Here is a 22434-nt window from a genome sequence, read left to right as displayed (position 1 = left end):
CACACTCGCAGGCAGACGGGGTCAAGCCCGGCCTAACCCGAGAGTCGACTCCGCTACCAACACACCTGGAAACCAACCACCACCTAACAGGAGGCGGTTGTTCCTATAACCCCCCCAAGAAAAAACTCCAAAACACAACTGCGGGTATACACCGGCTATACAGCAGTACAAGTGTTTCAGTTCTCAAGAAGGGGTTAACCCAGGCCAACAGTTCGACGAGAACGAGTCCGGACCTGGGCCCGGCAGACCGGGACGTACACAGGGATGCCAGAGGGGTACAAAACCCACCTCGACAGCCCCCTCCCAGCCCCGCCAAGCAGGAGAAGAGAGGGATGAAAACATAATGGAGAAGGACCAGGCTCCTTTAGCACAGCGCAAGGTACAACACAATATGGACCAAGCAATAGTGAAGGATAACACGCAGTGATATAACCACGAACACCTCCATAACATCGACCCCTGCAACGCCCGGGCCAACCTGGCATTTCCCCCCCGAAAAAGCACAAGTCCTTCAGGGTACCAGAACAGCAGATCTGCGCCTCGGCGGACAACGGGTTAACTGACCTGGTCCGGCGCGACCAGAACCAGTCCCGTGTCCTAATCACGCCACCATCCCCAGTCCTAAGAGGGGGGTAGGTACGCGTGTCGATCTAAAACGTCACAGAGGGCACCACCAAGACGGTCAGAACATAAAAGCACAGCGCCCGGTGACCCACCCCAAAAGCGTGAGACTCCTCCGCCAATGCATTGATCTATTCCGTTATCTCCCCCCAGAGATGAACGAGAATTCATCGAGACTAACCTAGTACACTGGCGCTCGGAAGAGACAAACTCCATCCTAGTTGCCCCATGAAAACACTGTTTCAATGAATTAGCAACCAAGGCGCGCAAGCCCACGCATGATTCCACACAGAAGCACCCAGGGCCAGCACTATGTACACGTCGAGACCCAAAACATATCAATGGTAATTCTAACAAGAACCCAGATAACGTTCCCTCCAAGCCGCCTGGGAGAGCGGCAGGAAGCCGGCCAAGAGACACAGATATGGGTCCCATATGACGCGTCTGAGGGAAAAACACCCCTGTCAAAACTGCTCTGTGTAAAGAGAGGAGACAGGGAACCCCCAGAGAGACTTCCCACGTGAGTAACAATTTGAAAAGATATATGTAACATTGAGCTACGTGACCAAAAGCTCAAGACATATGCAACAGAGCGCAGAGCAGAAAACTTTTCTTTAAGGTCACACGCACCGCATAACTCTTCTTGACAACAACAGAGGTACACAACATGGAGCCTGAAAAGAACTCACGGAAGTCTCACAACCAATAGAAACGCGCCCAGTGACGTACTCTATGGCGGGGGGAATTCCGTGACCCACCTGCCCAAATATGGCGTGGGACCAGGGAACTCCCCCCCCCCCCCCTCTCCCTACCCTGTGACGCGCTGACCCAACAGTGCGACAGGAAGCCCAAAGGACAGGAGGCCCAACCCCCTGACCAATCAGAAAAAAGGGGAGGAAGGTTTATCAGTTCACCCCCTCATGACCCCACACCCCGGATACGATGAAAAACAACCAGCAGCGATGATACCTGCATATCCAGCATGCTACATGAAAAGCGTATATCCACTAGGATAAGCTAAACCAATGCACGCCAGCCACAGACGATAACTCGTTTGCGAACGGGTTTTATATACAAGGCTTTAGGCTCATGTGCGAACACGTCACCCGTGTTTTATGTATAAGAAAAAACACATACGTTTAAGAGAGGGTCAAGACCTCGGTACAAGCTACATATACGAGCACTTCTGTAGGCTAACACTCTAACCAAGTTGTGGACTCGATGCCATGTTTCCAATGTAACAGAATACACACAACCCCCTCAGATAAAACGGTAAAATTGACCATTACAAGAAGAACACAGTCTTCTTCAAGTTTCAAGTTTCAAGTTTCAAGTTTCTTTAATAGTTGTCATACAGAAGTACAGAATACTTTTATACAAAATGCTTCTTACTGTTACGCTCCAGAGACTGTGCAAGACAAGATAAGTATGAAATAAAATAACATAGTATAGCATGTAAATTAGAAGTAAAAAAATGAGGTCACAGTGTTCAATATAAACACAATGTTCAACAATGTACAATGTTCGATGCAGAGTAGACGTAACTGAGTTACCATATAATATACAATACTGTGTAGTGTACTAATATACAATACTATATAGTGCAAGGCAGAAATAGGATGAGGTGCAATTTAGGTACAATTTACAGTAGGTGTACGAGTTGTAGTGCAAATCCTTTATCAATAAATATAAAGTGTGTTTGTGTGATCTAAAGTGTGGAGAGTGGGTGCTGCAGTGTGTTGTTTGTTTAAGTGAGTGTGTGCGTGTGGGTGTGTGTGCTGTGAGCATTTGATGGTTGTTGCATAGTGTTTATTGTTAGTTTAGCAGCCTGATGGCCTGGGGATAGAAGCTTCTTCTGAGTCTTTCTGTGCTCGCCTTAAGACTCCGGTATCGCTTGCCTGACCGCAGCAGTTCAAAGAGGCAGTTGTTTGGGTGGCTCGAGTCCTTAATAATTCTCTTAGCCTTCCCCTTGCACCGCTTGTTGTAAATGTTCTGGAGGGTGGGAAGCCCCCCTCCAATTGTGCGTTCGGCTGAACGTGTCACTCTTTGTAGTCTGCTACGGTCTTGTGCAGTGCTATTCCCAAACCAGGAGGTGATGTTGCCAGTCAGGATGCTCTCTATTGTACATGAGTAGAAGTTCCTAAGGATCTTCTGACTGACTTGGAACATCCTTAGGCGCCTGAGGAAGTAGAGGCGTTGTCGTGCCTTCTTCACAACACTGTCAATGTGTGTGGTCCATGTCAAATCCTCGGATATGTGGGCTCCGAGGTACTTGAAACTGTTCACTCTCTCAACCGGTGCCCCGTCGATGCTGAGGGGGCTGTAGTCCTTGACCCCCGACCTCCTGAAGTCCACAATCATCTCTTTTGTTTTGCTGACGTTCAGCAAAGGGAAGACAAGTCTTTTGACCGAGTGTTAGCCACAGGCCTTGCCAAGCACACATATATATAGCGACCAGAACGATTTATAAGAAAACTGTCCTACTCACTTAAACAACACACAACCCCACAGCTAGGTGATGGTTTATACACCGTATCCCCAATATATAACAGTGAATAAACACACAGTTTGTAACAAAAAACAGTCCCCCACCAGGAGGGTCCTTTTATTTAGTAACAAAATTATATGTTGGGGCGGGGAAGGGAACAGGGGTAAACAGGGGAGAGTCACTAGCGGCGCGTGCAGCACGGTGCTTGCCCCCACGTGGAGCCGGCCCGGAGGGACGGTTCTGGGGCGCCTGGTCACGTCGATCCCTACCGTCACCTCCGGGCGTGGGGCGGCTGGCTGCAGCGGACGAGGCACTCCCTCCACTCCTGGCCTTCTTGGACGAAGGCCCAGCAGCGGCGGCGGTGGTGGCGGAGGCAACGGTCGCGGTTCTCTGCCGGCGTTGTTTCCGTCGGCCATCACCGGTGGCATCGGGTCGGGGGAAATGGGGTTTGAGCACAGCGTGCTCCTCCTCCATCTCTCTTCAGGCAGCCGTCATCTGCTGCATGGCCGACCCGAAGAGCCCAGCATCGGAGCGGGGGGCCGTGAACAGGGGAATCCTCTTCTGTTCCGGCACCCTCGCCTGCTCCAGCCAAAGGTGGTGCTGAGACAGAGTGGCCAGGGCGCGCCCCTTCCCGGCGGCTATCGCCTGCAGCTGGGTAAGGTGCAGGATGGCTCCAGCCGCCTGGGCGTGAAGGTACTGTTGATGGTCGTCCAATACCGACCCGCCCGCCATCATCCCCAACATGTAGCGTGCTAGCTCCACGATGTTAGACGTCACAGCTAGGCTCTGAGTCGCGGCGATGTACGCCTGGTCACTCCAGTTAGCCATCTGCCTAGCCGATTTCCCTTGGGGAACCGGCTTCCGCAACGGCTCCCACACCACTTCGGGACAAAGAATGGATGTCATCGGGCTATCAAGCCGAGGCACCCCGTCCTTTAGTCCCTGGACCAAACCCGCCACCCGCGTGACTGGCACGTAGGCGGGGGTAAGGCCAGTGATGCGGGAGATTACCTGTCCCTGTTTCACGTAGGCCTCCATTGACGGGAAGAATGGGCAGACAACGGCCGTCTCTCTCACAGGACGACGTTGCCAGAGATGACCTATCATGTCATCAGGAACAGGTGCAGGCAGAGGCTGCGGCAACGCCACGCCATTAGCGGCTGCGGCGGCCGCCATGAGCTCGGGGAACAAGGCAAGCAACTCCCCTTGCGCACCTCCCTCCACGTCACTCGCGTCCCATGTCGGGCGCCACCATCCGACGCGGCAGATAGCTGGGCATCTTGTCTCAGGGTCGGAGGTTCTAACCCAACACCGGAGAACAAGGGACCCCAAGGAGACGCAACACTCCCTGCCACACCCTGAGGGGGAGAATGATACGAATCCATTGGGGCATCAAACAAGAGCACTCTCGCCCCCTCCATGTGATCCTCAGTTTCTAATGGAAACGGAGACAGGGCAAGAGCACTCTCGTTCGGCTCCAGCACACCCCCAAAGCCAGGCCGTTCGCCCCTGCAGCTCGCCGCCCTACAACGGGAGCGAGCAGAGGCGAAGAGCCTGCGTCGCAAATCCCCAGGCACCAGAGGAGCTGTCGGCCTGCCGGCCGACCGTCCACTGGCGGGGGAACCAGGGCCGGAACCAGGCCATCTCACGGGAGACGGCGGCTCAACGGCCCCTCGGAGAGGCACACTCACCACCGGGCGCCGCTCAGGCGTATCTGTCTGCCACGACCGTGGAGTCAGAGCAGCCCCACGACGCATGGCGGACGCGGCAATGGAGAAACGCTGGTGAAGGGTGACGTTGTGAGCGTTCGAATCCCCCGAAGGTGCAGACATGACTTAGCTTTTCTCGAAAATTGCAGAGAGAGAGAAAAAATAAGATACAATGTCCACGTAGCTCCTTTCCAACAACTATTTCGGCACTAAACTCAAGGGGTGTATACAGACACTTGTCGGTGGTGAAAATAGGGAAGGAGCTGTTAGTATGGCCACATCCCCGCTTATGTAGAGGAGCGGATGGGGGTGTGGCCAGGCGGATGGGTGTGTACATGTGAAGAAATGTATTCAGTATTAGACTGGTTATGGGATATGTTCCACTACAAGCAGAGCGTAAGCTAATACGATATATAACAGAGAATTTACAATACAACCTCCCTGAAAATTTGTAATAGATTTCTGTCATTAAAATCTATGAAAAATAATACAAAATGAAATTAAGAAAATATTGTAATAGATCATTCAAATCTATAAAAGGATTGTGATAGATTTCTGTGTTAAAATGTCCAACCCCAAGAGCGGTTCCTGCACAGGTCCCACCCACTTGTATTGGGAATCGTGCAACATAAAAGCAACGCATACAGTGCAGAAATAGAATGAGTATGAAAATAGACAGAATACGAGCGGTGCAATAAAATAGACATAAATTAGCATATAATCGACAGAGTAAAATAGAATAGACAGAGTAAAATAGTGCACTAGTGCAGTGCAATAAAATAGTTCTCATCTACAGTACAACAATCACAGTCTGAATGCAATGAGTCCAAGCAGCAGAGGTGAAGAGGTAAATTATTGAGCTTACTTTTGAAAATATTAGATGATATTAAATCTATTAAGGTTGTCCATTAGGCCTGGTAGGATTAGTGATCAGCTGCAATAAATTAAGTTTAGAGGAAACAACCTTGAGGCATTTGTCAACCAATCAATGTTAAAATCACCCATAACTATTCATTCAGAATTACTATAGCGAGAGAGTAATTCAGCAAGAAGATCAATAGACCTGACATCAGCTGAAGCAGATCTATAAATTACTACAAAGGAATTATTAGACCCACAAGCAATATTAATATCAATACATTCAAAGCACTTGGGTACGATAGCAGAATATAGAACAGAAACAGAAAAAACAAGATTTCACATAAATGTGCTGCCATTAACTTATTCAGCAGCGGGGATTAGCCATGGCCCTGTGGTCGCATTGCCACGCTTTAAAATATAGGACTGAGTCACCTTGTTAAGCCCCAGTATATCAGGTCAGTTTGATAAGCCCATCACTCAGTGGTCCGCTCATCTGACATCAAACAGCGTCCTGCAATGCCTTGACACTCAAACCCCAGTGAATCTAAAAAAGAGTTGTATCAAGAGACCTGCTATACCGTATGTAGATCAGTGGTAGAGGTTGCGAGATCTATATTTTATTCATAACAAGGACGATTTATTTGACAAGTCTGTCCTTAATAAATCTACTTGAGTATACCAATAGGTTTGTCATCAATCAAGTGATTATCCCTCCCTCATTTGTCAAACGGCGCCGGTGAGAGTTCATCTCGGAGCTTAAATGAGTGAGGTAATCTCTTTCTAAATGCTTGCTGTCTGGAATTATCCCCTTTTGCATTGAATACAAATAGATTACAGATTCTTATTTACTTCTTTTGCTATTTTTAGAGAAAAGACTGACATCTGTACCCATTACGCCTAAGATCTATACATAATAAATGAAATGGATCCATGCAGCGTTTCTGCCGTGTTTCTGATCCATGCAGCGTTTCTGCCGTGTTTCTGATCCTTGTAGCGTTTCTGCCGTGTTTCTGATCCTTGCAGCGGTTCTGCCGTGTTTCTGACCTACTGACAATATTTTTTAAATGTTATTCTCTTTGAGAGATAAGCTGTAATCTAACATTTAAACAGTGACAGAATACTATCTTAGGAGCTAATGAATAGTTAGACAAGCTAAAAAAAACAGTGACCAATACCATCATAGGAAAAAGTATCTTCTCGAAACGACCTTTCATTCAAGTCTCAATTTACACCGCATGACTTTGAATGGGTGCTAAAAAGTAGAAATGATATTATAGCTTACCAGATTTTCTTAGAAAAAGTAACATGAAGAAAAGAGATTTAGTTTCAAAAAGTTTTTAATTAAAAGCTACAAGAGTTACAAAAAGAAAAGCACAATTTATCATAGTATATTTCAGGAGAGAAAGGGCCTGAAGTAAAAATGTAAAAAGTCAAAAAGTTCCAAAAAAACTCTCTCGACGAGACTGGAGCTGTGTGTTTTATACACAGGTCCGTAGCGTCATAAGATTATACCCTTTTGGTCAGTATACAGTTCCAATCAGTGTACAGTATGTAATCACACTCCTCCTCTTCCATTCTTCCGTTACTTGTAACTACATAACAAATCGAGTATGGAAAAGTCCCTCCACACACTATATGTTTTTTAAGCAGAGAATAAAGAAAAATATATATCAATACAGTACTTGTATACTTTATACCTTGGTTACAATGTTTTTTCCATAACATACATGTGAAAAAAACCTCATACATTATACATCCTACAGTATAGAATCTCTCCCTTTTTAACAGGGCATGCAAGAGTTAACCTGGTAACCCTGTGCCAACCGGCGCTGTTCAGTTCTTGCATGTCAGCTACAAGGTCGTCTGGGGAGGCTCCAGTCTTGACGGCTCACATTCCAGAGGCCACTCTCTCTTTTCTCTTCAGGGTTGCATTAGACATTGTGAACACAGCATTATACAGTATTACACACGTAGGAAAAAAATAATACATCTTTTCATAATCACTGTCTTCCAGCTTCAGTGCTTGAAATCAGGGCCATGCTTATTACATTTTATTCAAACAGATATATGTTTTTAATTTTCAGCGTGTCTGGGGTATGGCTTGACATGGTGACTTGACCCTCTCCGTCTTGACTCATGGTTTGGTCGCCTTTGATTTTTGTATTCAGACCAAAATCTAGTAGGGGGGAGAAAGAACATGTTCCCTCCGGTGTCCGAGAGGTCATCATCCTTTGGTCCTGCTGGCTGTGACCTTTGACAGAGCTATAACTATATTCTATATTATAGCTATGGATACAATACTATGGCCCATTTGACATCACCTATCTATCGTTCAATATGTGAGAAAGAATACATTTTTCCATCCATACGTTCCCGTGTTATACCGTGGTGAATATAAGTTTGGTTTTAGAGCGGTCTAGGGTAATTCATGAAATCCTGAGTTAAAGCCCTATACGTTGATTCCACTATAGACGTTGCCATTCCTTGCTATTATCCTGAAATCAAATCTATATCATAGCTATTATGTTCCATCATGAATGCATGAAAGGGGGGGGGGGGGTCGTTTCTGATTATTTGATTTTCAGTAACGGCATTCGCATTGAACACTAAAAACTGTTATCAGCCCGATCGGTATGAAAGCATTGCAGGATCAAGCTAAAATATACGTCAAAACGTCCTTACCTGTGATCGGGAGTATTCGAAAAATAATATTCCAATTGTTTGATCGCCATCTGGTATATCAAATGTCCATTTGGTCGACGGCATAATCCACCACAACATATGGATCGGAGATATTTGACGAGCTTCGATGGAACCGGCAGAACGGCTGCCCTCGCCCGACAAGGAAACACGAAACCGGAGACCTGTGGCCATCCCACAGAGAAATATGCTCGATACCGCCATCTAGCGTGATGCGGCCGGTATTGCACTTTTACATTCTCATGATGATTCCCCATGTTAACCCCAAGTCCGTGTGCCTGTAATTAATAGAAATATCGATCAAATAACGAGTATACTCGTTGTTGGCGTTCAACGATTGGCGCCCAATAACGAGTATACTCGTCGTTGGCAGTGAATGAGTTAATAAATATAAATGTCCTACCTCATTTGACCTTTGCAAGTCCATTTTAGCTGTTTTCTTGCCTCTTGCATTGTTTACATCTCATCCGTGTTAAAGTCAGTGGCAGCTGGTCCATAGAGGGCACTAGGGCGCCGCCCCCCCTGGTGGAGAGAAGAAGAAAGAAGTGGTTTTGGATTTTAGATTTCGACCGCTAAAAATTGAATAAACATTTAAAAAATAAATAATAATTACTCATTTTAAGTATGTTTGTGTTTAAAATGCACAATAACGTGTAATATATCAAATATAAATCATTGTCTGTGTGTCGTGTTCATCCCCCCTGGCCCCCTCTCTCTTCTCGGGCGCTAGAAATGTGTGCCCGAGAAAAGTGCGCAATGCAGCCAATTGAAAAATTCACAGGGCAACATAAATTAACCTACAGATGCAGCCATTAATTCTCTGTCGACCGACGTTTGGGCACCGTATTAACGGTAACGGTGACCAGTAGGGGCGCTCGAATACAGCTGGTGACAACAGCCCGACGCGCCGGCTGTCTGTTCATTCATTAGGAGGAGCTCCACGCCCCACAAAGCTTTTTGTGGGAGAGAGAGGCAGAGAGAGAATGGACAAAATGCACTGCAATGTTGTGTTCTGACCACGTGTTTTGGCTAAAATACATTTGTATTGTATGCCTCGTTTTATTAAATGTCCTTTTAGCGATTGATAACTGTCAACGTTGAAACGGCACAAGCTCTAGTGTTTTAATTTTTTAAGCTCAAGTCAAGTCAAGAGTTTTAATTGTCACGGCATACAGGTATACAATGAAATGCGGGTGGTCTTGCCCGCAACGATGTGCAATAGTACATACATATAATATAATATAACATATAATAGAATCAAAAATGAAAAAAACAACATTGTGCAGTAAACAGGTAACAGGTAACATGGAGTGACATCTCGGTATCTGTACATAGTTTTTTACAGAGCATATGGGACATGCTAGTTAGCTTTGGTAGTGCAATACACTGTTCCTGTTATTCTAATTTAAAGTGTCCTTTCCTTTGGCCATAAGTGTGCGTGTGTGCGACATGAGTGTGTGCCCGCTCATGTTAAAGTGTTAAGTGGCTGCTCGTGTGTGAGCGTGCACAGCGTGCGTGTCGTGTGTGTGTTCATGTGTGCTTGTGTGTGGATAGTTCAATGTTCTGAGCACTCAATGTTCATTGTTCATGGCTCTGATGGCCTGGGGGAAGAAGCTGAGCCTAAGCCGCTCTGTCCTAGTAGCTGGGGTTCGCAGGCGTCTGCCTGACCTCAGCAGCTGAAACAGGCTGTTATTGGGGTGGTGAGGGTCTTTCATTATCCTGCAGGCTCTGGATTTGCACCTCTTGTTGTATAGAACCTGCAGGGGGGGTAGTGCAATACCCGTGGTACGCTCGGCTGAGCACACCACTCTCTGTAGGGCCTTCTTGTCCTGTGCCGTGCTGTTTCCATACCAGGCAGTGATATTTCCGGTCAGGATGCTCTCTACAGCTCCTGAGTAGAAGGACTGGAGTATCTTCCCCGATACTCTGAACTTCCTTAACTGTCTCAGGTGGTAGAGGCGCTGTTTCGCCTTCTTTACTACTGTGTCTATGTGTGTTGACCATGTCAGGTCCTCTGAGATGTGGACCCCCAGGTACTTAAAGCTGCTCACCCTGTCCACGGTGGCCCCGTTAATCATCAGTGGTGTGTGCGTCTCCTGCTGTCCTCTCCTATAATCCACGATCAGCTCCTTGGTTTTACCAATGTTCAGGAGCAGGCTGTTGTCCTGGCACCAGCGTTCCAGTACCTCAACCTCCTCCCGGTAGGCCTTCTCGTCGTTGTCCGAGATCAGCCCCACCACCACCGTGTCGTCTGCGAACTTCACTATGGAGTTGGAGCTGAACTTGGCCACACAGTCGTGTGTGTAGAGTGAGTACAGCAGGGGGCTCAGAACACAGCCCTGGGGGGACCCGATGCTCAGGGTGATGGTGTTGGAGGTCTGACCCCCCACCCTGACCGCCTGGGGTCTTTCGCTCAGAAAGTCCAGTACCCAGGCGCTCAGGGCGGAGCTCAGACCTAGCTCGATCAGCTTGTCCACCAGTCTGGTGGGGACTATGGTGTTGAACGCTGAGCTGTAGTCAATGAACAACAGTCTCACATAGCCCCCCTTCTGACGGTCAAGGTGCGAGAGGGTGCTGTGCAGTACCTGGGAGACCGCGTCGTCGGTGGACCTGTTTGTCCTGGGTCAAATGAATGAATGTGGACGAGAGCCGTGATGTAAGTGGTTGCCGATACGGCTGTGGGGGTGCTAGAGACATGATCGAATAGACGTTTATGCGCCTCGCTCTCCTGAACACGGCGTGACCCATAACTAATCGATCAGAACTAAATCGGCAGAGAAAAAGCCCATTTTAAAGCACCTATTTCGCATGGACATGCGCAGAGTGCCCATGGAGTCTGGACGACGCGAGATGACGCTCGAATGAATGTGGACTGTTCTATCAGAGGGGGGAGCTTCGATGGCCAGTGTCCTTTCAGCTGAACAGGATAATGAAAAAATGATCCCACTAAATGGCCAGACGTGTCTTATGGCGACATCTACAATTACCTCATTGAGTCTCCAGGTAGACTAATGTTTATATTTAAGTGCAGCGGTCTGTAGCCACTTACATGACCATCGAAGCTCCCCCCTCTGATAGAACAGTCCACATTCATTCGAGCGTCATCCCGCGTCGTCCAGACTCCATGGGCACTCTGCGCATGTCCATGCGAAATAGGTGCTTTAAAATGGGCTTTTTCTCTGCCGATTTAGTTCTGATCGATTAGTTATGGGTCACGCCGTGTTCAGGAGAGCGAGGCGCATAAACGTCTATTCGATCATGTCTCCAGCACCCCCACAGCCGTATCGGCAACCACTTACATCACGGCTCTCGTCCACATTCTGTAAGGTTTGGTTCTTTCCCCACCACGGGCTTCTTGAAGTACTGTGATGATTGGTCCGCTGCTCACCCACTCGCTCTGTTCCTTTAAGCCTACTCGCTCTGTTTCCAATTGTTTTCTGTTAATCATTGCATTCCCCTTTCACACGCTTCTTCCCAGAGACGTCGTTGATTGGTTCTCCCCCGTCCACACGCTTATCAATCACATCCCTCAGCTGTCACTGCTTGTCTATTAAGCATTCCTTTATTATTTATACCCCGTTTCCCCATTCAAGTTTGTTGGATCGTTTTGATATTTCTGTTGCATTCGCCGTTCCTGCTGCCTGCTGTTGTTTCCCTGTGCTTTGCCTCCAGGATATTCAAGAAGCATTCCTCTTGGACACCCTTTCCCCGAGGCGACGCGCTCGCTCCATTCTGTTCCAACGCTCTTTACGCACAACGCCTGGGTGAGTTTTTTATGACTGTCTTTGATCCAATTCCGTTTTTCGTGTGTTTATATAACACTGAAGATTTCCAGCTTTTTATCAGACAGTCACTCACCCAGCGTTTAGCCTTTTTTTGGATTGTTTCATTGGGATAATATTTTGGCCTAACATCTCCCACTGTGTGTTTACACACCGAAGATATTATCACATTGGATTTGTATTTTGGGACTTCGCTCACAGTGTTTATTTTGCACCGAAGATATCTATCACTTGGGATTGTGTTTGGAACGTTACTCACAGTGTGTATTTACACCGAAGATTCTGTCACTTGGATAACTCTGTTTTCGGGTACAAGTCACCTCTCCTGTTCACCTGCTCTGTTCCACCTGCACCCTGAGTTAACTCGCTCCCTCTCTCTCTCTCGGTCCCGCAACCACCTCGGAGATTCTGCCGAGAGAAGTCTGCAGAGCGGCTCTGACGTCAGCGTCTGCTTCCCCTGACTACCATCCCGGGAGAAGCTGCAGAGCAGCAACATTCATCCTTGCTTGTATTCCAGTCTTTGTTTGAACTCTTCCCAGTCTGTGCTGTTTATTTAGTCTTAATAAACAAGCCCTTGTTTTTGGCAACTCTGAATCCTACTCTCTCGTGTCGTTGCGTTTGGGGTCGGTGTCAAACCCTAACATTTTCATTCATTTGACCCCCCCGCAATCTCCTCCCTGATTTCAATGTAACGCGGAAGTGTACTGCCCTGTCAAGGCAGACCGCAGTAACTCAAAAAAAGTCAGAATTGAGTTATGAGTGAAATTGAACTTGTCAATAAATGTTTTATCTTGTGACCAAGTTTCAGATGTTAATGTCGCTCAGTTTTGGAGATATGGGGTTTTAAAAACTGCAGTAACTACAAAATCACACTCAAAAACCAGGCAGACCGCAGTAACTTCCAAACAGTGAAAAATGGCTTTAAAGTGTTTTGACTTGCCATCCAAAATGTGTTATAGGTAGATAGATGATAGTACCCAGATTTAACATGTATTAATGAAGTAATCTTTAGGCATACAAAAATATGACATAATTATTTTAATTAACCCCCAAAAAGCAGATACTGCACTCTGCTGCACAGTTCCCTTAAATAATTATACAGGTAATGTACAGGAAAAGTGCAGTAACTTCAAATACAATGTTGTTTTCCCTCCAGCATTCATAACTTAACCTAGCCATTTTGAAAATGAAATTTAACACCTGAATATATTGGAATGATGATGATCCAAATAAAATGGCTAGGTTAAGTTATGAAAGCTGGAGGGAAAACAACATTGTATTTGAAGTTACTGCACTTTGCCTGTACATTACCTGTATAATTATTTAAGGGAACTGTGCAGCAGAGTGCAGTATCTGCTTTTTGGGGGTTAATTAAAATAATTATGTCATATTTTTGTATGCCTAAAGATTACTTCATTAATACATGTTAAATCTGGGTACTATCATCTATCTACCTATAACACATTTTGGATGGCAAGTCAAAAAACTTTAAAGCCATTTTTCTCAGTTTAACTTTTTTGAAGTTACTGCGGTCTGCCTTGACAGGGCAGTGTAGTGGTCTATCCCCTCGACAAAATGGCAGCAAAAACTACAATTCCCATGATTCAAATTTTCCAAAATGGTCGCCGTCTTGGAATAGACTTCAGCAAATCGAAAACTTAAAACGATATAATGACACTTTTAACCTATTGCTAAACTAACGTATTGATGATAATAATTCTACATGCTTTTGTGACATGTTAGTGATGTTAATACTTGAAAACGTTTGATTTTAAAATCGCACATTTTTTGCATCACTCTGAAAAATATGGATCTATGATCATAATGTCATTTTGGGGTCGGTACCGACCCTGAGGGGTGGAACAGGTTACAGTTTTCAATCAATACATTCTTGTGGACCTATACAACAGAGACAAGAGTCTGTGTTGAGCTCAGGTGAAATCCGACCCTAACAGTTGAACCAGGAAGATAATGCAGGCCAAGGTGTTACTTTGGAATGCATACAACACCCCCATTTAAATGCAAATTACTGTAGGCCAGTAATAGTATAACCACACCTCTATGATAAAAACACACAGGGAACAACTTCAGTTTAAAGAATGATTGCTCTGCTGAAGCAGTTGTCACTGGTATTGTAGCATATGTTTTGAGGAGCATGGTTGTATTTGGGGAAACTGATTCCACATCATTGTATTTAAGGCACTTAAGTGCAGCTGTGACATTGTTGGAGGGGAGAGCATATGAAGAGTGGGTCACAATATCACTGATGACATGTGTGATGATGTTGATGTGCAGCGCCAGTGCTGCAAACTATGCACAGGCCAATATGCTGGCACGAAAATGTTATATGTGTACAGAGTCAGACAATGTGAAAATAAGCCTGTTCAGAGCCTATTGTACTCCATTTTATACTGCACACCTCTGGTGTAATTATAGCACAGCAAAAAAACTGCAGGTAGCATAATGATGCATTTAGGATCCTCCTTAAGCTGACGACATGTCATTTGCATAAATTAGGATTTTATTTTTTTTTTAACACAGAAATACGCAATTTTAGAGTAATTAGAGATGAATACTGAATAACTAGAATCATTCGAGGTTCTCAAAGTGAGGTCCAGGTCCATGAGAGGGATCTGGGCAGTCCCCATAGAAAATTCAAAGTTAACAGGACCAAATCATCAGTTTCTTATTTATTTATTTAACCTTTATTTAGCCAGATAAAACATTGATCTGGTCCAAGAAGCCCCAACAGGAGTACAAATATATGTGTACAGCCTATGTACAAAAGAAATAAACAGTTCATCTCTAGTCTTTACAGTTTTCTTCAATTGCATAAACACTCAAATCAAAAGTATTACACAATTATCAAAACCTTACACTCAAGGAGCAAAATATAGGCCCAGATTTGCACCCCTACAATGTCAGCCTCACACTTTTTGCAAAACAATACACACAGTGATTTGCAAAACACTAAACACACTTGCATTACATTAGACACAGAATGTCAAATTACCACACATATGAGCCAATTGGTTAAACACAGCCATCAGATGCACAAACACACCATTGCTTAATTGTAGATACACCAATCAGGTTTAAGCACTATAAAAATGCAGCAGGTGAGTTCACCTGTCTTCAACCAAAATGGAAGGAGAGTGAAGTACTGTACACAGAGAACGTGAAAATATATACATTCACCAAACACTACACAAGACAACCAATGATGCAGACTGATGAAAATATACATTTTCTCCCATTTTCCCAAATCAGTCAAAATGGAGAATCACAACAAAAAAGTATCTTGCCAGATCCAGCTAGGCAAAGAGATAATGTCTAGTATTTTCTGTTTACATTTGTTCAAAAAAGATTTTGTTTTACTGTAATTTTAACCTGTACTGGATACAGTATTTTTATGTTTGTCTGATATTTGCTGAGCTTACAGTGTTATGCACATAGTAGCATGAAAACTGGGACATGTTCTCCATGTTGAAATGTTGACTGATTTGGTTATATGGAGAGAACATTTATATTTTCATCAGTCTGCATCATTGATTTGGGTATATGGAGAGAAAATGTTATTTTTTTCATCAGTCTGCATCATTGATTTGGGTATATGTAGATAAATAAAGTATATTTTCATCAGTCTACAGCATTGGTCTTGTGTAGTGTTTGGTGAATTTATTGTATATTTGCACATTATCTGCGTACTTCACTTACAGTACTCTAATCACTGAGAAGTAGAATTGCTAAATGTGTTTTAGGTTAAGCACAGCAGTGTGTGTAACTGGTTCAAACAGAATTAAGTCATATGAAACGTGTGTTTCATATGGTAACAAAATGTAGTTTTTATAAATTAGTGTATGGTTTTGACAAGTGTTTAATTTAGCAAAGGATCTGAGGTGATAATTGTGTGTGTGGTTGTGCTAATTGTGTGTTTTGAAACACCGGCCCCCGTTTTCAAAATCATGCTTAGGCAATCGAAAAAAAAACAGTATTGTGTGTTTCATTATATACATATGTTTCAGTCTTCTCATAAAAAAAAAATTAGATTTTTGGGTCTTTTCCTGCCTTTGGTCCGCTTTGCATTCACATCTCAAATGAACCGCAGCAGGGTTCACTTGCAAGAGTGAATGAGCTTTCACACCACCCCAAACCAACCGGACTATCCGAGGAAATGAACCAGGGTTCGATTAAAGCTTATTATAGGACACTGGACATGGGTATGGATGGCTCCAGGTGCTGCTGCGTTAAAGTGCACATCTTCAATATCTGTACTATTTAAAAGCACAGTGCAGGACACACTCAAAGGTTATCGCACCTCAGAGATGGCAGTGGACATGTATGACAGGACAAAGGCCATATGTAATGGCCTTTGGATTGAGGAACATACTACCAGCCAAAGGAGGAAGCAGAAAAGGATGGACGAGTATGTAGTTGAGTCATCTTGTGGCACAAGCTCAGACCTCAGCTCAGGAGATCAGCTGAGACAGAGACTGTTCTATCCAGTCGTCGACAGAATGCTGCAAGAGCTTGAGAGCAGGTTCTCATGAGTTGGATAACAACTTATGAGAGGCATACAGGCATGTTATCCAGCCTCAGACCAGTTTCTCTCAGTGGAATTTCTGCAACCCCTCGCCACACATTACAATATCCAACTATTGCCAGAGGAGATCACAGTTGCAAAGTGTTTCCTGGTCAGGACAGGCAGAGATGCAGTCCCTACTATCCAAAGTGTCTTTTCCCTCCTGGATGATAATAATAATAATAATAATAATAATAATAATAATAATAATAATAATAATAATAATAATAATAATAATAATAATAATAATAATAATAATAATAATAATAATAATAATAATAATAATAATAATGCATTTGATTTATAAGGTGCCTTTCAGGACACTAAAAAAAAAAGTCCACAAATCGGTGAATGAAAAAAATTATAGGATCAAATGAAAACTACTTACTAAAAATGGATGTTTAAAAGTACTAAAAACCAACAAAAAATACCAAACACTAACAAACATTCAGCACAGACAATGGGGATGCTGACATAAAAAAAAAATGTAAAAAAAAATGTAAAAAAAAAAAAATTTAAACTAGCTTTGCATTAATTAATGGAAGCAGATAGGACCACTAACCAACCTTAAAACTCCGGGAGAGGTGTTTTTGGGCTAGCTGGTCCGTATCCGCTAACTTTGTGCTAAACTAGGCTAGCTTGTAGCAGGATAGCTTTCTACTGAACTGAGAGGTAATTGATATCTATCTTCTTGTCTGACTCTGGAGAAGACGGTAAGTACATTTCCTATAATGTTGGTGTGTTCCTTGTGTTCTTCTTCTTTACCTCAGTTCTTTTAACAAGCACCAAAGTAGAAAGCTATCCGACTTTTGCACGTGGGGCATTGGTGGAAAATAATACTTTAGCTAGAGAGAAGGGGGACTCGGCCAAGAGATTGCAGCAGTGTCCATCTTGTTTTTTGCAAATCATGAATGCCTGTCCATAGGGCAGTGGTCTGTACAGTCGGCTCTCCTTGCTCCTTGTTAGATAATGTATGCATGATTTGCCTACTCTGCTATCTCTGTGCAATTATATCATTGTGGATTAAAAATCAGATAATATCATTTCAAATTGGATTCATGGTTTGTAGTAAAACACAATATTATGCTTACCAAGTTAAATTAAATACAGAGGTGGGCCGTCAGGGCCAGCAAAGCCTTCTCTGCTGGCCTAGATTGTCAAAATGAAAATGTTATATGTATTGTATTTGTTCACATCGGTTTACAAATCAACACAATTCCATTGCTCTCTCCCTCAGTTCCACTGCTCCCAGTGCAGATCATATCCATCTGTGCTGTCTCCGGCTAAAATAAATCTACTCTGAAGTGGATTTCCTTTGCAAAAGACATTAATAATGTTGTCAATATGACGCTGGTGATTATTTTTTAATCGGTGGTAAGGTGTGCCATCAACAAATAGGTTTTCATCTCTGTCTGGTCAGGTGCGTCTGTCACCGAATCATATGTTTTCATCTGTCAAGGTGCGCCGTCACCGAATGTGTTTACAGTTTCATCTGTTATGGTTCTCAGACACCAGATTTTGTCCTATAGCATGGTATGAATTATGTTCAGATTCATTGGTCTGGCTGTGCATGGTGGCATGTGTGTTTAAGCCCTGTGGGGAAGCCTGATTGTGTTGTGTTTTACAGGATTTTTACTTGCTTAGTGGTCATATGAGTAAATGTAACTGGTTGTTGTGAGTTTGTGGTATGAATGATCTATGGTATGCAATGTCTATGCAGCATCCTGTCATACTGCGTACATGGTGCATAATTGTTTCAGTCCCCATCATGTCTCTGCAAATTATGTATTGTAACTCTCATGTGTTGAGCCTTGTGTTAATTATTCCCCTTGATAATTTACATCATTGTCAACGTCACTGTGAATATGGGGTGGTTACGTTGAATGACAATAACCTAATAGCGCTAGTGGCATGGTGAGGTTATTCAAAGTCCATTAAATTGCTTAATTGATAAATACACGGCCCGTCACTGATAAATAAATAGACGAACCACCCAAACTGGAAAAATACCAACATTGTAAGCTCTTAATCAAGAGTGCTTTGCTTGGATTATTAGAAAATGTTCTCCTCATTTGAGGCAAAAGGTTGTCCAGAATTAAATAATACAGCATTAACACTCAACAAAGTAGGCTACCTTACTTTCTTAATCCCGACGGGTAAAACAGTTACACCAAGTTACATAAAGGAAGCATTAGGTTAACAAACTTCACAAGAGTTAAATTCAGAGCTGTGCATTTTAAAGCTTGTTCATGATGCCGATATTTAGGCTGTAATGTAGCAATGCGACAATACATTTGCACAACATAGACAACCAATTCCATGTTGGTTTCTTAGCGTATCTTATGAGACTTAGCCTATAATTAGGTTGTAGGCTACTAGGGTGCATTTTAGCCTACAACATGTAGCCAACAACATATTGTCGTATCTTGGTTTAGATACAATGTTCTATGTACTAGCGTTGTTCTGATCCCAAACCTATAGTCTTCTTAAAAACGGGTTGTCCAGACAAGCGCTCCTGGTTTTCTCTTGCAAGTTTATTAACCAAAGCATACAATAACGGCTTCTTAATAACTTCTTGCAGTTTATCAAAAACACTGAATGGTTAAAATAACTCAAGGTTTGCATTGGATCTCCAGACTACTGTTACAAGAATGTTCCTTGGTATTTGTCAATACCGTCGTCCGTGATCTCTGTCTCTGTATAGCGGCGTGGATATGAAGAGTGGTTGAGGTAATGTTCTTCTCCTTCATTCATCTTCATTCATCTGCTCCTCACAGTCCAGGGGCCTCAGTTATAAAGGCCCAGATTTGCAGGGTGATGACATCACAGAAAGTGACATCACAACCGGTTTTCCTCCAATCAACAATGCCAATGGTTTCAGTTTGACTTTGAAAAAGTAGGCGTGGCTTGTCTAACTGCCAGCCTACACAAGTTCACATTTTACAATTCCATTTTCAGACTAATACATTGTTATTATCACATTTAATACACATGTTATATGAATTTCCAGCTTCCTTGTTCAAGGACACACATTTCCATATGAAACATTCCTTTTTAAGATCAGAATAAGGCATCACCTTACAATTCACATGATTGCTTCCTAGTTGCAGGTATTTTGTACTTATTTTACCTTATTTTCTTTAAAACAGATCTTTCTAATTATTTATCTTACATGATCCTAAGCTAACCAGTTACTTTGGTTTTGTTCCAATAGAATATGAAAAGCTACATTCTAAATATCCAAGTTTTAATCATTGTTGTGTGGTCCAGGAAACTAAAATCTCAGTCTAACTACTTACTCAACCGATATTGACTCAGTGGTTCATCATTGCCAGGTTACTTAAAATGCTATCCCTGTCTCCTGGCTGACCCTTTGTTCTGGATGGCTTTGAAGCTGGGCTAGGTGTCAACAGTTAATCAAGACATTCAAATCTGCCATTGTCACTGTATTTGAATGAATCATGTGTCCCTGTGAAGCTGTTGACAACACAGTGGCTACTACAGATGAAGCCCTTCAGAATCAGGTCCCTTCTGCCACTCCTATGTCACTTTAGAACTACCACTCAGGTGTAAATTTTCGGGGGCTGGTGGCCGTAAACAAATGGAGGGTACTTAACTTAAGTGCTTCCCCCACCAAGATAATTTTTATATGGGCAGTCTGACTTGGGGTACTGACCATATATTCGTGTTGCAATGCATGATAAATAAACAGTGAAAAAAGCTAAGAAATCGGATGGGTCTGGGACATTTGGGACGAATAAGAATGTAAGATGAAAATCTCCCCAGCCTGTGGGAGGCAGTGGAGGTGTGAAATCTGGCCCGGTCCAGAACAATAGGAGTCACAAAATCAGTTTGGAGTGGAGTGGTGGAGTAGTGGTAGAGTAGCAGTAGATGCTGGATTTTTAAGGGCTTTATCTGTATATTCACAAGACTGTCATCTCCTATCCTCGTCTAGCGATCTCAGCTGTGACTAATGTCAGAAGTCACAAATAGATGTCCAATAACCTTCTAAATATGTGTATTTTGTCTCAAAATATACTACAATATCTCATTGAGCAGGGATTCAGCCAGGTCCTTCACATGCAGTCCATGTACCGCAATTGCTTGGACTTGACAGATGTGCTACAGCTGAAGCTAACTTCTCCGCAAACCGGCAGTGAATAAACTGCCAGAGAACCACCAAGCGTAGGGCTCACACTGAAGTTCAAAGCAATTTAGCTTATTCTAAATTAAACTCTAATTACCATCTATACTGTAGATAATAAAGTACTCAACCTCTACTGTCTTTAACTATGAATGAACACAACACTTTAACTTACCATCTTTAGATAATAAAGTATGAAAACATTGTTCTTCTGAAAATGTCAAATGGAGTTACGTGGTTCTTTGTCCGCGACACTCAATTCAAATTAAATCTAATTTCTAACGTTGATGCCATTTTTTCCCCATCAGCCTCAGACGATTTCTTTGGTAGACTGCTTTGTTTATTATACCTCAGAAGTATTATGTAGATTTGGTACACAAAATTAATGGAAGTGAATGAGAAGCCTGACACCTGGGATGAATGGTGGTGTTGACAGCAGACAAGGACAGCAGTGGTCACTAGCTTACTTGTAGATGACTTTAGATCAGGGGTCTCAAACGCGCGGCCCGCGGGCCAATTGCGGCCCGCGGGATGATATTTTGCGGCCCCCTACTGGACATCAAAGTGTAGTGTTAATGCGGCCCGCGCACTACTGTTTGCCGAGTCGTTGCGCGAGAGTAGGACGTTTTATTTATTTTGTCACTTGTAGGCTACCATAGCGCAGGCTCATGACAGCAACGTTATGTTAGTGACTTGGTTGAAACGTGATTCCGGAGTGATATGATATCAAGTATCATTGAGCCGTACTGTATTGTACCCATTCTGCAATCTGTTAAATAAAGTTTTCATTCATTCATTCATTCATTCAAGTAAAGTGGAAGCAAATGCATCCTCGCTATCGCTCCTCTGCGAGCAGTGCTGCGCGCTGTCTGCCTGCACTGCCACCGTCTGTCTGTGTGTACGGGTCTGGTCCAATCACATACGCGTCCCGTCAGCGTTTTTCCCCCTCACCCACAGTCTGCGAATCAGAGGCAGAGTAGGGGAGTAGGGCGGGTCTTCACGGACTGCATGTCGTCTCTCTCTTTCAGTTCAAGTCGGAGCAGAGTTGAAAGCGCATATACAGTAAACTCACTCCCAGTTTTATCTCTGTGAGATAAATGTAGCTATTAGCCTATTTTCGCCAGCAGGCAGGCAGCAGAAAAATATGGCATTTTCAAAGATGGTCAGTAAAAGAAAAGTCGACTGCAATTCCAGGTTGAATGGACGGAAAAATTCCCAGCCAGGGGCGTAGCTGGAGATTCTGGGCCCCATTAAAGAATCAATTTGTGGGCCCCCAATCTATTAAAAAATGTGGGGCATTTATTTATTGATGAAAACGCATAATATGGTTTTTACCTATTTTTTTATAAACAGCTTTGTGATAGAATAAAAAAAATGCACAGTGCATATCCATAGCTGACACCACTGAGAAGCCTGAAGAACCGTTCATGTTCTGAAGAACTGTTCATGTTCTGAAATGTTATTGCTAAAGATTGAGAAGATTGGATCAGTTGTACTTCTTTTTTGAATACTTGAAACCCTTTTTTTGTGGAATATTTGATGCGGCC

General features: G+C 43.5%; 1 protein-coding gene across 1 annotated transcript in view; it reads left to right on the top strand.

Annotated features, from left to right (window-relative positions):
- gpr39 (G protein-coupled receptor 39) overlaps nt 1–22434 on the top strand; it is a gene marked incomplete at both ends in the record, with an annotated part of 313345 nt that overhangs the window by 128187 nt on the left and 162724 nt on the right. The window lies entirely within an intron of this gene.

Source organism: Notolepis coatsorum (assembly GCF_963971535.1).
Source record: "Notolepis coatsorum genome assembly, chromosome: 3".
Taxonomy (NCBI): domain Eukaryota; kingdom Metazoa; phylum Chordata; class Actinopteri; order Aulopiformes; family Paralepididae; genus Notolepis; species Notolepis coatsorum.
The sequence above is the reverse complement of the archived record's forward strand: the minus strand, read 5'-3'. Positions and strand labels throughout refer to the sequence as shown.